The following is a 14,264-nucleotide window of genomic DNA, read 5'->3' on the forward strand; positions in this document are numbered from 1 at the left end:
GGATAACTGGGGGGTATGATTACTTAAAAAAAAATCATTCCCTCTTGCATTTATAATACATTTTAGAGTGAGCAATGAATATTTTATGCAGAACCCATTTTCAACCCGAAGATGGTTTATATTTAAAATTCTCTATTCAAATGTGTTCCCACAAAGAGAACGACCCATTGTCAGCTCTCCATTGTTTCCACGTCCAGGCTGCTGACAGAAGGGAGCATTCGGTGATATTCCAGGAGCGAGTTTCCATTTGTTCAAGAAACTGGTAGAGCCCATTTATGCTAATGTGTTATGCTTAGCTGACCTTTGATTCCACAGTGACTGCACAAGCAAATAACCAGTGAAGATGGACGCCTGGCATTGAGGTCTGGGCTCTGGTGCGGGAGATTCGGGTTAAAATAGGATTTGTTGCGATAGGCTTTTCTTGCTTAGCTTTCACAGAAAATGGTGGGCGTGTGAGTGGTGTGGACAAAGACTTGAGAAGGGATAATGTATGATGAGTGCTGTCTGCTATAGTGGATGCCCTTGACCTACCTCTCTCCTGTGCTCTGAGGTGTCCTGCTGCTGAGTCCTTCCTTTCCCCTGTCCTCTCTGGGGGAAGTTCGGGACTCACTGCTTTTGGTACAAGAATAACTGAGTCGAAAGCTGTCTTTCATCCAGCAAGACCCAGAACACATAAATACCTTCTATCAGAAGCCATCTGACCCTCAGGAGCTAGTGTTCACTGTATTGTAGTCTCTGTAGCATGGACTATGAGTTACGAATGAATAGAACTTACAGATTCAGAGAGTGGTAGACCAGAAGGAGCTTTGGAGATCATTTCATATAAGGAGCTTCTGTGTTTCCATAGTCTGGCTGATCAGAAAAGAGCTAGGAAGTGGGGTTCAGCCTTTGCAATAAAAACAGGTCAGCTTTCGTTATATGTATATAACGATATATATATAGTGGTTCTAAGTAGGACTTTTTTTTTTTTTAGAGCAAGAACATTCTGTCATCACCCCACCCTCCCAAACCCTCACTTAAAGCTTTTGAGAGCCCTTGGTGACTTCCTTTTATTGACAAGGAACTAAAGGTCTAGAGAAATGTATCTTAGCAGGATGTTGTTGCAAATATGGAAATGCCTATCCAGCCCTGGTTCCCTGGTTTAAACTGTGTGGAGTTGCCATGCCACTGCTTTTTCTTGAATCTTCTTGTCTGGGAAGGCTTGAACAGAGTGTCAACATCCTGTTTCTCGGTTATCTCTTATAATTCTTGGGTGTGTACAGTTAAGCATGTGTGAATATGTGGGCACTGGCATGTGCACGTGCTTGCTTGCACCAGGCTATGGGTATGGGAACAGTAATGCAACAAATCTCTAGACCCTGGGGATCCAGTGGGCTCCTTCATAGCTGAGGGGGCCGGTGCTTGGAATACGTTTTTTAGCTTTCCATATTATGACCTGTGCTGGTGTTGTGGTAGCTCAAGATAAATACGGTCCCCAATCCTTTGACCTCTACTGTCGCCAACATGACTCTGAAACTCATGTAGACTAGAGATCTCTTGGTGCCGAGGGAGGTTATAAGGAGAATGAGAGTGTAGTGTTCTTAACATTGTACCCAGCCATTTGTATAGAGCATATCCAGGCCCAGGTTGACAGGCCACTGTTATCAATTCTGGAATGGTCAAGGAACTCATACTCACAGTTAGGGTCTGAATGTTTTGAACCTTACATTACTACATTGTTGAACCCTAGATTGCTGACAGAACAGTTACGCCCTTCCACCACATAACTGGGGGTTCTATCCAGTTCCATTCAGTACAAGAAACACATCTGCAGTCCTCCTCAGGGTCAGGCACAAGCTGTCAGTCCCTGTGAAGGGAAGACTCCTCGAGTTCACTTAGCTCTTGGTGTTCAGCTTTTATTATAAAAGATCATTCAAACAGAATTCCACATTGTTGATGGTAGTAAAAGAAAGGATGTTGCTTCCATGGAAATCAGTATGGAGCTTCCTCAAACAAACCAACAAAAAGTAAGGTGACCACATGGTCTAGAAACTCCATTGCTATTCATTCGCTGAATCTGAAATGAACTAGCCAAAGAGATGCTAGCGTGAGTGTGTGAAGCAGTGCTTTTAAAATTATTATTAGATATTTTCTTTATTTACCTTTCAAATGTTATCCCCTTTCCTAGTCTCTCTTCTGAAAAATCCCCTATCCCTACTCCCCAACCCACCCATTCCTACTTTCTGGCCCTGGCATTCCCCTATACTGGGGCATAGAACCTTCACAGGACAAAGGGCCTCTCCTCCTATAGATGACCGACTATGCCATCCTCTGCTACATATGCAGCTAGAGACATGAGTCCCACCATGTGTTTTCTTTGATTGGTGATTTAGTCCCAGGGAGCTCTGGGGGTACTGGTTAGTTCATATTATCATTCCTCTTATGGGGCTTCAAATCCCTTCAGCTCCGTAGGTACTTTCTCTAGCTCCTTCCTTGGGGACCCTGTGCTCTGTCNAATGGATGGCTGTGAGTATCCACTTCTGTATTTGTCAGGCACTGGCAGAGCCTCTCAGGAGACAGCTATATCAGGCTCTTGTCAGCGAGCTATTGTTGGCATCCGCAATAGTGTCTGGGTTTGGTGGTTGTTTATGGGATGGATCCTCAGATGGGGCAGTCTCTGGATGGTCATTCCTTCAGTCCCTGCTCTGGACTTTATAATTCCTCCCATGGCTATTTTGTTCCCCCCTTCTGAGAAAGATCGGTGAAGCAGTGCTTTAAGAACAACAACATGAAGCCGGGCACACCTTTAATCCCAGCACTCGAGAGGCAGAGGCAGGCGGATTTCTGAGTTTGAGGCCAGCCTGGTCTACAAAGTGAGTTCCAGGACAGCCAGGGCTATACAGAGAAACCCTTTCTCAAACAAACAAACAAACAAACAAAAAAGAACAATATGGAAACAATGTTGATGTTTATGACCACAAAAAGACAGCATGGCATCTATATGCCTGGAATATGACTCAGCCTTTAAACCCAAAACATTCTACTACATGCAGCAATATGGATGGATCCTAAAAGTTATGACAAAGGGCACTAAGGCAGGAACTGGAGGGTGACTGTTGCCTGATGGCAGTTAGATGCAGGGCTTAGAAATGGTCAGGTTTATAGAATGGAAGAGAGGAATGATGTTGGTAAAACGAAGAAAAAGAACTCAGTGGTCTAAGGGCAAGAAGCCTCAGTCAGTCAGAAAGAAGGAGCTGGAGTCTGCTGGGTGTCTGTGTAGCCGTAGTTAGTAGTGAATAGCGTGCTTTAGCTCTCACTGAAAGGGAGCTCTCCTGTTAAGTGGTCTTGTCACGTTAAAAAAAAAAAAAAGTGTCGACTCCTTAAGTCATTATGAGAACAAAGTTGTTAAGGCGTATAGTGGGGAGCATTGCTTGTGAGCATGGGAAAACGTGGGCCCTATTGTCCCCAAATATTCTAATTCAAGTGAGGTGAGAGATCCACATTTTCAGAACATTGTAGATCCCTGTTTGGATGTTTTCACCTGTGTTGTATTAGTGTCTGTTTCCATAGCTACAACCTCCATTCCTGAGGTTGGATCACGTATAACAAGAGTTCTACTCACCTATAGTCTTGAAGGCTAAAGAGGGTCAACTGGGTCTGGTGAGGGCCCCTTGGCTGCATCGCACCCTGGCACACTGGGTATCGTAGGGGATTCATGAGAGAGTGGGAGATTGCACGGTGAGGCCGAAAGCTACTGAATGCAGAATGGCCAGGATTAATCTTTAGTTGTAGTTTATTCCCTAGGAACTGAGACCCCAGGAGAAGCACATTTTCCTTTCTGATGGCAGTCACGTCCCCGAGGGTTGTATGATCATCTTGTACCACGGCTCACCTCTCAACCATTTCACACTCTATCCCAGCATCAGCACAGCGAGGAGGACCAAGCTTCAAACACGTGGGTCCTTTGGGGACAAGACACAAGAAGATCACAGCCGAAGCAGAAATCTATGAAGCTCTTGACTGAGATGTACTGTGTGCAGGAAGCCCAATATGCCACTAATGCTTTAATGGAATCCTTGAATCTAACCATGGAATCTTTGCCTGAATGTCCTGTTATGTTTAATGGATTGATGGACGCCAGAAGGCTTGAGGGCATATAGAGCTTTGCATACCTATTATGGGCAGCCAATGAATATTAGTCACTAGTAGAAGTTTATCAGCACCAGGCTCAAGGAAGGCAACAGAGAATAGTTGAAGAGTAAACCTTCAAACATTGTTATGGGACCACGTGGGAAACCGTGATCTGGAATTAGAACTTATACTTACTTCTAAGCAAGTGTGTGAAGTGGACTGTAATCGTTGGGAACCAATGTCAGCCCCAGGCTTACACACACACACAAACACACACACACACATACACACACACAAACACACACACACACACACACACACACACACACATGAGTGTACACATGAATCCTCACAGAAGCACACAGGGTTCCCTCTTGAACCCAGAGAACACCAATTTGGTTTGTCTAGCTAGTCAGCTTGATCCAGGAGCCCTCAGTCTTGGCTTCTCCAGTGCTGCAGCAGTGACAAGTGGGTCTCTAAAACTATCTAGTGCAAACCTTGGTCCTGGTCCTTGTGTGGTGAGCATTTTACCCACTGAGCCATCTCCCTAGCCCCAAGGCCAGACTATTTTAAAACAGGTTTTTTTTTTTTTTGCATTTATGTAGATTGAAGAATTGATTAACTCACACTCTTTGAAGCCCTACTCCAGTTATATTTAAATAATATGTATTTGGCTTCTTGTCTTTGTGGAAACAGTGAAGTGTTTTTCTTGACTGGCAACAGCTGTTGCAGCTGCTATTTTTCCATTAAATACGACCATAAGAATTTGTCTTCTAGATCTTGTAGTTCTAAGTAGAAGAGCTTTTATTTCCTGAAGAGAATGAAGACTTTCTGTTGTTGTTGAAAATGAATTGATCAAGTGGCAATTCCCTGTAAGAAAGAAACTGTGCTAAGGTTAGAGTGTACAATTCCAAAGTGACTCTTAAACCACACAGTCAGTGTTTTGAGCTAAGAGAACCCCTAGAGAGCATCTCCCTTTACATCAGTCTTCCTGAGGAGTGAAACAGGACACAGAAAGGTCAGGCTGTCCACCCACTACCACACAGCAAGTTGTACCAGAATCCTAGTATCAAGCCACCAAGGTAGGAACATTTAATATTTATAGCTTCAACTCCATGATTTCAGTTATACACCAATCACATAAAACCTATGGCGTGGACTCATTATTTTGCTGAAGCAGACGATTGATGCCTGTATGGGGGTTGTCAATACCCTGAGATGAGTCACTCGCCCGGAGCAGGAGCCTTGCTGACCACTTGGTTTCTTAGACAATTCAGCTATCTTGGTTTCTGCTCCAATGGGGTCGCTTAAATGGGTTGGTTATGTTTTATTGCTTGGCTCATGCAGCAGGCCGTCAATAAAAGCGTTTCTTAATGAAGGAGTGAATGAAAGAGTACCTTTTATAGAGAAAATGACGTGCTGCTAAGGCCTTCATGAGCCTGTGCCGTCATGATTTCCCAGCTGGGGTGGAGGTGAAGGTCAAACGCAGTTTGTATGAACAGGAAAGATCCTTGGATAAGGAGCTGGGGACTGTCTTGATGGTTTCTCCAAAGGGAAAAGCAGGGCTCATAATTTTGTGATTTAAAAGGCAACATTACAATAGAGACTGAAAATTATCGAATCAAATCCCTTTAGTTCTAAACTAGTCCCTGACATTAACTTGGGAACATTTCGAAACGGCCCAGGCCCCTTTTGGTCTTTTACGACTTGTTCAATAAATGACTGCTCTAGGGATAAAAATTGTCATGCCTAGATGCTCAGTGGTGTAATGTGGTCAAAACTCCCCTCCTGAACACACACACTTGGCTGGGGCAAGACACTGGGCCTCTAGAGTTCTTGGTTTCCTCATCTGTAAAATTGACAGTGACTTCTGCTGTTAGAAAGGTTTTGGGGAGTTCACGGTGAGCCCCTTGGGGAAGATGCGTGGGCCAGATGTGGTGTTCTCTCTCACAGCCTCCATGAACTCCAGCGCAGAGCCCTCCCCGTTTCTGATGCTTGTTAGAGAAATCCCACATCAGCTGCTCAGTCTGAGAGCGTGTTGGGTGGCAGGGAGGACGTCCTGTGCATTTTGTATTCCGATGCCTGGCGAGTGTTTCTTGGATAAGTAAAATCCCACACAGTAAGAGACAGTTATGATTTCATCTGGAACGTCTAGTTCTGCAGCGTGAAGGTACGAGGGATCTCTGCAGTGTGCAAATGCTCTCACTTCCTGTCTTTAGTCCTGGCCAGGCAATAAGGAATTGGAGAACGCTTCTAACTCACGGGATGAGGACTTTTGGCACACCATCGGATTGTGCTGAAAGCTGTCAAGTTGGCATTTCCTGAGCAGGGCTTGGGTTGGCTCACCCTTCAGGAAATCTATACTTTGTAAGGGGGGGGGGTTGTTTCTAAAGATTTACAGAGATCTGGTCCTCCTCCCCCATTAGAAGCAGAACTATGGAGTAGTGGAAACAGTAAATATGATGTTTCTGGAAAGGTGAGGGCCCGGTAAGTAGGGTCATGGATGCGGTTCTTCTGCCCTCACCTCACCTGTTGCCTGAGTCCCAGCTTAGCACTTCCGTTATGTTTGACTTTTCTTTCTTGGCTTCACTGAATGTGTTTACATCTTGAGAAGTTATTAATTTTAAGTGAGACCCAACTTGGTGTTGCTCTGATAAGTTGGCTTTCGTCTAACCAATGGCAGAGTGAACTGAAAGCTAATAGTGACCCTGGACCACGCCGATCTGCAGGTCAGCTTTGCAAGGCCAGTAGAGGTGCTCCCAGTGGGCAAGGGTGGTGGGCTCTGTCTATATCCCCTTTTCTGGATATTTCTTAAGTTATTATCCAAGCCCTTTTGCTCTTCTCTCTTGCCACATAGTAAGTTAGTCCTCTGCTCTACAGTGGCCACACCCCTCCTTACTGCTCAGCAAAATATTCAGCTCAGTGTGAAAAAGAGGAGAGAGAAAGAGGTAGGGGGAGGGAGGGAGAGTTAGTTAGCTCATGTTAGGTAACAAAGACAGGGCCTTCACTGATTCTGCACTGGGTTACATTTTAACTTGTGTATGATGTGGCCACCCCCACAATATAACAGATCGCTGTTTCAAAGACTAACCTCTCAGGGCTTTCGTCAAGCTAAAAATAATACGGATTATAAGAAATTATAGGAGCAGAATTGGAAAAGTACACAGCTCCAAGATTACTTTGGGGCAATAAAGCATTTGCTTGCTACAATGTTTTATTGTTCTGTTCTCCCGAAAGCACGATTTACAATGGCTTCACTAAAGGCTTTCCAGTCCTTTTGGTAAGTGATCTTTTGTTTATGTGTCTTTTAATTACCCAGATCATTTTTTTTTCCCTTGACTTCAGCTCATCTTAAAAGTTTTCAGAGGCCGTGCCAGGATCGCTTAAGGGGCACCAGGTTTCTCACTAAACTGCCAGAAAATCACTATGTGTTTGTTCTGGGGAAATCATAAAAAAAATAAAAATAAAAAATAAATAAAAAAAAATAGGAAGTGTGAGGGAGTGGTCTTTGTAATCATTTCGTGGGCCCTAAACAATTTCCATGCTTTCTTCTTAGCCTAAACCAAAGCTATATATGGTCTGGGAATGAAATAGCCTCATGCCAGAGGTAATTATACTGATGTCTGTCTTGAAGGTTTGACACAGCAAGCTGACATTTCCTAAGTTAAGTCATGTGATGTTGGAGCACCAGGCATGTGCCTGGACTGTTGGCAGTTTTTCTGTTAAAGACACAGGGCCCCTTTAAGAAAAACTGCTTACATCCTTGGAAAGTCTCAAAACTTTTCACGGTAAGCAAATTGCAGGCTTTCCTGAGGGCATAGACCCAAGCAAATACGCACTCCGAGGGGAGTTTCTGACATTCACTTATGAACGAATGTCATATGGCTGGAAGACACCATGTCTTTGGGAGAAAAGAGTCTATTTGCTTCTTTACTGTGAATTTGGTCTGAAATCCTATAACACGGATTTTTTTTTTTTTTTTTTTTTTTTGTGGGGGAGTGGGGCAGGGCGGTGAGTGAGTGTGGGCCAAGCATCCATTGCCTCCCACTTTCCTATCAGCTGTGGGTCATTGAGTCAAGCGGAGCATATAGGGCTCTGTGAGGGGGAGGTGCCAGCAGCCTGGAGGGTGGGGCTTGCTGGCTTTGGGTTCAGCCTTCCAGTGGCTTCTCTGTTGTCTCTGGTGCCCTGCCTAGTCTTGTCTTGCCACCACAGGAATGATAACACATGAACTCACAGAGACTATGACGGCATGCAGAGGACCTGCACAGGTTCAGATCAGTGCATGGGTTCCACTCCTAACCACATCCTACTTTCTAGAGCCTGAAGCTTTGCTAATCATAGAGAGGAGGGGGAGCCCTGATGAGCAGGCTCTCCTTGTTATTATCAAATGCTCCTGAAATACTTGCTCTGTGTCAGGTTCTGAACTTTATCACTATGCCCTGTTGGCAAGCTGCTAAATTCAGGCTCAGAACTGGATAGTTTTCCTACAGTGACTGTCTCCGGTGAGCCCCTCATTGCTGTAGGACCACAGCTATCTTGTAATCTTCACTGTTAGACATCATGGCTCTTATCTGGAATCCATGTCTTCACACTGTAGACAGCTAAGGGGCTGGGCAGGGCTAGCTTCCACCCTTGGTCTGCAGAGCTAGCCTAGATCTACTACTGTTGCTTGTTTCAGTCTGATGACAGCAGGGGATTGATCCTACAACATTAAATGATGCCTGGATCTCTTTTGTATCATAGAAGAAACCGTCAGTATAACTCTTGAAGTTCAAGAGTGTAGACTCCGAGCAGACTCCACAGATACTCACCGTGTACTTTATAGTTAATTACAGAGTAGGCATTTTAGTTTGAAAGGCTTCCTTTTTTTTTTTTTTTTTTTTTTACATTCTAGATGTAGTAAATAATTCTGTGTCTTTTAGTAAATTTAGCCCCAAATTAATCTAGGCCAGACCTGTGTCCTTCTGTCTGTCCCCTGCTCAGATTATTAGCGTATGAGCTGCTCTTCTCCATTCCCAACTGTCCTTTCACACTTGAGGGCACTCCCAGACTACAAGCACTCGAGAGTCACCCTAATTCCCCAGTCTCTGCCAGACCCTTCAACCTGGCTAATCCTCATGCCTGACCCCTCTCTGCCCTTAAACAAACATCCTGCCTTGTATATCTCTACTTTTGCTAATCTTAAATGTGACACCTGCATCCCACCCTTTTACCTGTGGCCTGGTGGAAGTTTCTAGGAGGATAGCTCTGGGTGACCATGCCTCTGCGGTGTTACCTGTGAGGTGGAGAATGGTAGTCACAGACACCAACAGTGTGCCAGAGCAAGTGGCTATAGGAACTGGACAGTATAGCCTGTCTCACGCAAGAGTGTCTATTGAGTTCAGGGTTTTGGTATTATGATGGTGTAAGATCAGTGTTCATTCATGAACTATATTTAGATTTTGGAGTTTCCCCCACTGGACTGGTGGCATGTGAAACCCCATTCTCTCCTTACACTGGGTAGTTTCAGTGAGCTGTAGCTCCTTGTGCACCAGATGTAAACACTGGGTATTCTACAGTCTTCTGTGTGGCTAAGTGACAATGTCCAAGTGAATGGTATTAAGTGGGTTGTTTGGCTTGCAATAGCTCCAGTTCATGCTGCTTTCTTGGGACCTTCTGTATAACAAGAGTCATCCTGTCTCCCTCCCGCAGCCCTCTCTACTCTCTGAGTAGAGAACCTTGCATCATGGCTCCGAGTCCTTGGATCCATGATCTCATAAAGGAGAAGAGAGCCTAGAGACTTAGCATATTCTATTTTCATTGTAACACTGAGACCTTGTGTAACTTAAGATAACGAGCAGTTGCTCTAGACTCTGGAACTCTGTACTTGTCTTTCAAACCCCCTCAAAGAATAAATTGAACCTAACACTCTTGATTGCTTTCTCTAGCTCCCCATGTAAGAGCAAGTAAGCTAATTTGTTTTAGACTAATGGACAGAGCCAAGGTCGAGAGGTCACCTGGATCCCCAGCTCTGCACACTTCCTTCATTCTGTGGGTTGCGTCTGACAATTGCAATGACCTCACTGTGGTGAGAACAGATTCTTGTCTGACTTCATCACACTTTCATCAGAGCCAAGGCGGGCCTCAGTGTCTTCTGACCTGTTCAGGTTTTGACTGCCTCTGCTTTGAGGCTTAGGGATTTATTAGCCAGCTGGGCACTCACCAGGAACCTCGGTGACGGGAGCAGTGGGCCAAAGTCACAAGGTGCTCTTTCTGTCCCACCGGAACCCAGTTGTCTGTCTGGCTCTGTAGAAAAGCATATTTGCGACATAGCGCGGTCCTGTGGCCTACCAGGAGGCTGATGACGCGCACAGTGGCTTGTTCCCGCTCTGCTTCACAGGACATGCCTGGCCACTCGTGTGTCTGGCGGGGAGCAAGACATTCTTCATCATGGGATTTTGACTAGACTGCTTCCGAGCCTTGCACTCTCCAGTTGCCCTTCAGGTTTTACAAGGTGCTACATCCTTTTCATGTATCCTGGGAAGCAAGATCCTCCCCCGGGCAGTGGGGTCCTCCCCTGGGCAGTGAGATCCTCCCCCGGGCAGTGGGGTCCTCCCCTGGGCAGTGAGATCCTCCCCTGGGCAGTGGGTTGCTCCTGTTCCCACTACAGAAAACACAATAAGGGATAGAGAGCCGGGGCAATTGTGAATCGCTGCAGTTAATGTCAAATTGGTGGGGCAGCGGTCCAGTGAAGTTCATAACCACACAATGCAACCCCGAGGCTGGAATGCTGTCTCAACCATTTCTAATGGCAGGGTTATAAAAGCATAAAACGGAAGACCTCTTTCAGAGAGAGAGCAATAAATGGAATTCACGTGGGTGACCAAAACTCTTAACGAGTACTAGACCGGACACCAGTTTTGTTTTGGGACAACATTGCTTTAGTCAGGACTGGGCTACGCCCCTCTCTGTTTCTCCCCAATCTCTCCCCACCCTGGCTTCCTAACTTTACTGCAGAGGATGAGTTTGCTGGCCTGCTAGACTCTGGTGGTCCACAGCTGCTTAGCTCCAGCCTGGTCCATTTACACGGACACATGTGGCACGATACTCCCCCACAATCAGCAGGGTCCTAAGCATTTGCACACCAGTTCTACCCAGCTGCCTCCCCAGCAGCAGGAAGAACAATGATCAGATGAAGAAACATGCCCGGAAGTCAGAGAATAGCTCATGTGCGCATGTGTGCGTGCATTCCCATGGTTGCTTCGTACAGAAGGGCAGAGTGGGATACTGCGTATTAGCTTCTTTTACTGGGTGTCAAAGGAGTGAGCATCCTAGACATAACCTGTTCAGAATTCCCAGGGAAAGGAGATGTTGCGACTCGGTGGCCAGAACTGTGGAATGAGATGAAAGTCCAAAGCCAGCAGGACCGCGTCAGGGCCGCCTCCTTCCCTGTTGGAGTTGCTGCTCTTGGGTCCTTTCACAGGACCTGCATGCACTGTTTCCTGGGTAGCTAGACAGTATCCTAGGCAGGAGAGGGGATACACAACTTGAGTGATTTAAGATATGGTATGCTTTAGTGATGTATCTTGTCATTGTCGACGTTGTGGTTCATAAAATAACTGTTTTGTTTAAGACTGAAAAGGCCCATGAAAATAAGCAAGGCTGTAAAACATGAAAATGTACGTAAGCCTGGAAAGATAAATATATGAAGGTATATAAAGTATATAGGGCTTGGCTGTGGAGGACGAACATTGCGTGCAGCTGTGTAATTCTGATGGACGGCTAAATGGCTTTGCCTTAACCGCTCAGCATTGACTCGGGCCGTTTGCGATTGAGCCTGATTGTACTGGTTCCTTTAGATTGTGTGGCTCTGGTATAGAATATGGTACATTTTATTTCATACAACTTGAGAGTATATATTCAGGCTAAATATTGTAATGCTGGATGCGATTCCTGGAGGATGCCAGCATTCACCCACTAATTAACCTGTTAAGAACCAGCTGAAGCCTGCTCTTCAGTTATGGTCAGGGGGCTGACTTAAAGTACGTACTCACCCATGCTAGCATCCTATTTCGATGTATCTGCTTTTAGGAAACAACAACGAGAAAACTCATCTCCAAAGCCGACGAGCCTCCAGAGCCGAGTCAGCTGGCCGGCACTGCTCTCTTGTCAGAGCTGAGGTGTGAGTCCCTCGGTGGCTGCAGGAATGGAGAGGGGTGGAGGCGAGCCAGCTGCAGCTGGTGGTAGGGCAGAAGCAAAAGTCTGGGAGGCAATTTGGGTTCCACTCCTAATTTTGCCACGCCCCTTCCTTTGATGTTTGGCCACAGCAGGAACTTGACTACAGTTCTGTCCTGTGTGTGACACAAAGGAAGTAACGTGGCTCATGTACCATGATGGGCCCAGGTAATGTGGAGGTTATGGTAGTGTTTTTGTGATGAATTCATGGAGACTGGAGTCTGCAAGCCCCTTACTGGACAGTACCAGGGGATTTGGGTTGGAAATGGAATCTGTGGGCCAAGGACTAGGAGGGACTTTCCTCCTCCTGAAGAGGGTGTGGAGGTTCTAGAGAAAGGGCCTTTGGGTCACAGAAAATCATTGTGTCTGGCTGATAGAGACTCTTTGTTAATGTTTTTAATGCCAGTTGTCCCATTTGGAGGAAGCCTGCAAAAGAGAATCCTGATGACTTGGTCCTCAGGCAGGGACAGCGCTGTGTAACCTTTAACGTCAGAAACAGTTCATAGCTGCTCTGTGTATTTTGTATCTCCGGCTCTGGCTGCATGACACCAGGTGATCCCATGGAGTGGACCCAACTGATGAGTTGGGTTCTGGCTGATTCCAAGTGGCTAAGATGAGAGGCGGGTCTGTCAGCAGAGCTCTGGACTTCACAGAGAAGCGCTTAGGTCCAACTTAATCTTCTTCTTCCTTTCTAATCACAGAATTCCCCTGTGGCTCACAGGAAACGAGGGGTCTTTCGAGCCCCTCGAGAACCAGCCTGCCCCAAACTGGATCTGAAGAGCAAAAGACTTGAGCAGATTCCATCAGAGGAGTGGAGGTTAAATGACCCCCAGGGATGAGCCGGCTTGTTCTGAAGCAACTTCCTTGGTTGGGAGCCAGAGGGCTGGGTGCCCAGTATCTGAAAGCACACAAGATTTAAAGCAGAATGCTGCACTCCAGAATGTTCTGTGCTTTTCCGTGGAGTATGGAGGAGTTTTAGTCCCTCAAGTTCTAAAATGTAAACCTGTGACCTCCCGGGTACTGGACATAGAATTCATGCCATCGAAAAATAGACTCGACCTAGTAATACAACGTTTGCGGATTAGTGCCATCAGAAGATAAACATCTTAGATGGCAAGCATTGGGTAAGAGTTCTGCTGTTCGATCGTAGACATGGGTTTTCTTCTAGCCTTTTAAAGATGGTTTACATTTGAAAAGAATTAGGGCAACCCTGTATCTTTGATCAACTCAAAGTCTCTTTAGGGGAAGAGATTTGACACTCTAGTTTTTAACCAGAAATATAAATATGCATCAGCTCACACTCTTCCAAATTAGGCAATATAAACTTAGCATTTTTCATGACATCCAGATGAATAGGAGGCCTGTTTTATGCTGAAAAGCAACTGTCTTTGAGCCACTCTTGCTTGCCTGGGGCCGGTATGTCATTCTTTTTGACAGGGCTTGTCCTTAGTTTTTACTTTGACCTGAGCAGAGAGGAATTTTGGTTACAAGAGTTTGTCTTTCATTTATTTGTACCCAAACTTAATTATGGCTTCGCAGGTCAGTATCAACATTTTAAATAGAAAAAAATGTCCTTGAATCACGGGATGGTTCCTCCAATTTAAGATGTGTGGTTGGATCGTCAGTTAGACGCACGGAAAGTGTTGTTCAGTACTGCTGAGGCAAAGCACCATCTAGACTACTGGGGGAGGAAGACCGGACAAATTCATGCCCCTCCCCACTTTCTATTACACACCAATGTACACATCACACACACCCCATACACACTACACACTACATATACACCACATATCATATACACCATATACACCACATACCATACACATCACACATACCATACACACAGCACACCACACACACACAAACACACACACACCATATACACACCACACACCATATACACTATATACACCACATACACACACACCACACACATATCA

The sequence above is a fragment of the Mus pahari genome, chromosome 17 (assembly GCF_900095145.1).
Source record: "Mus pahari chromosome 17, PAHARI_EIJ_v1.1, whole genome shotgun sequence".
Classification (NCBI taxonomy): Eukaryota; Metazoa; Chordata; class Mammalia; order Rodentia; family Muridae; genus Mus; species Mus pahari.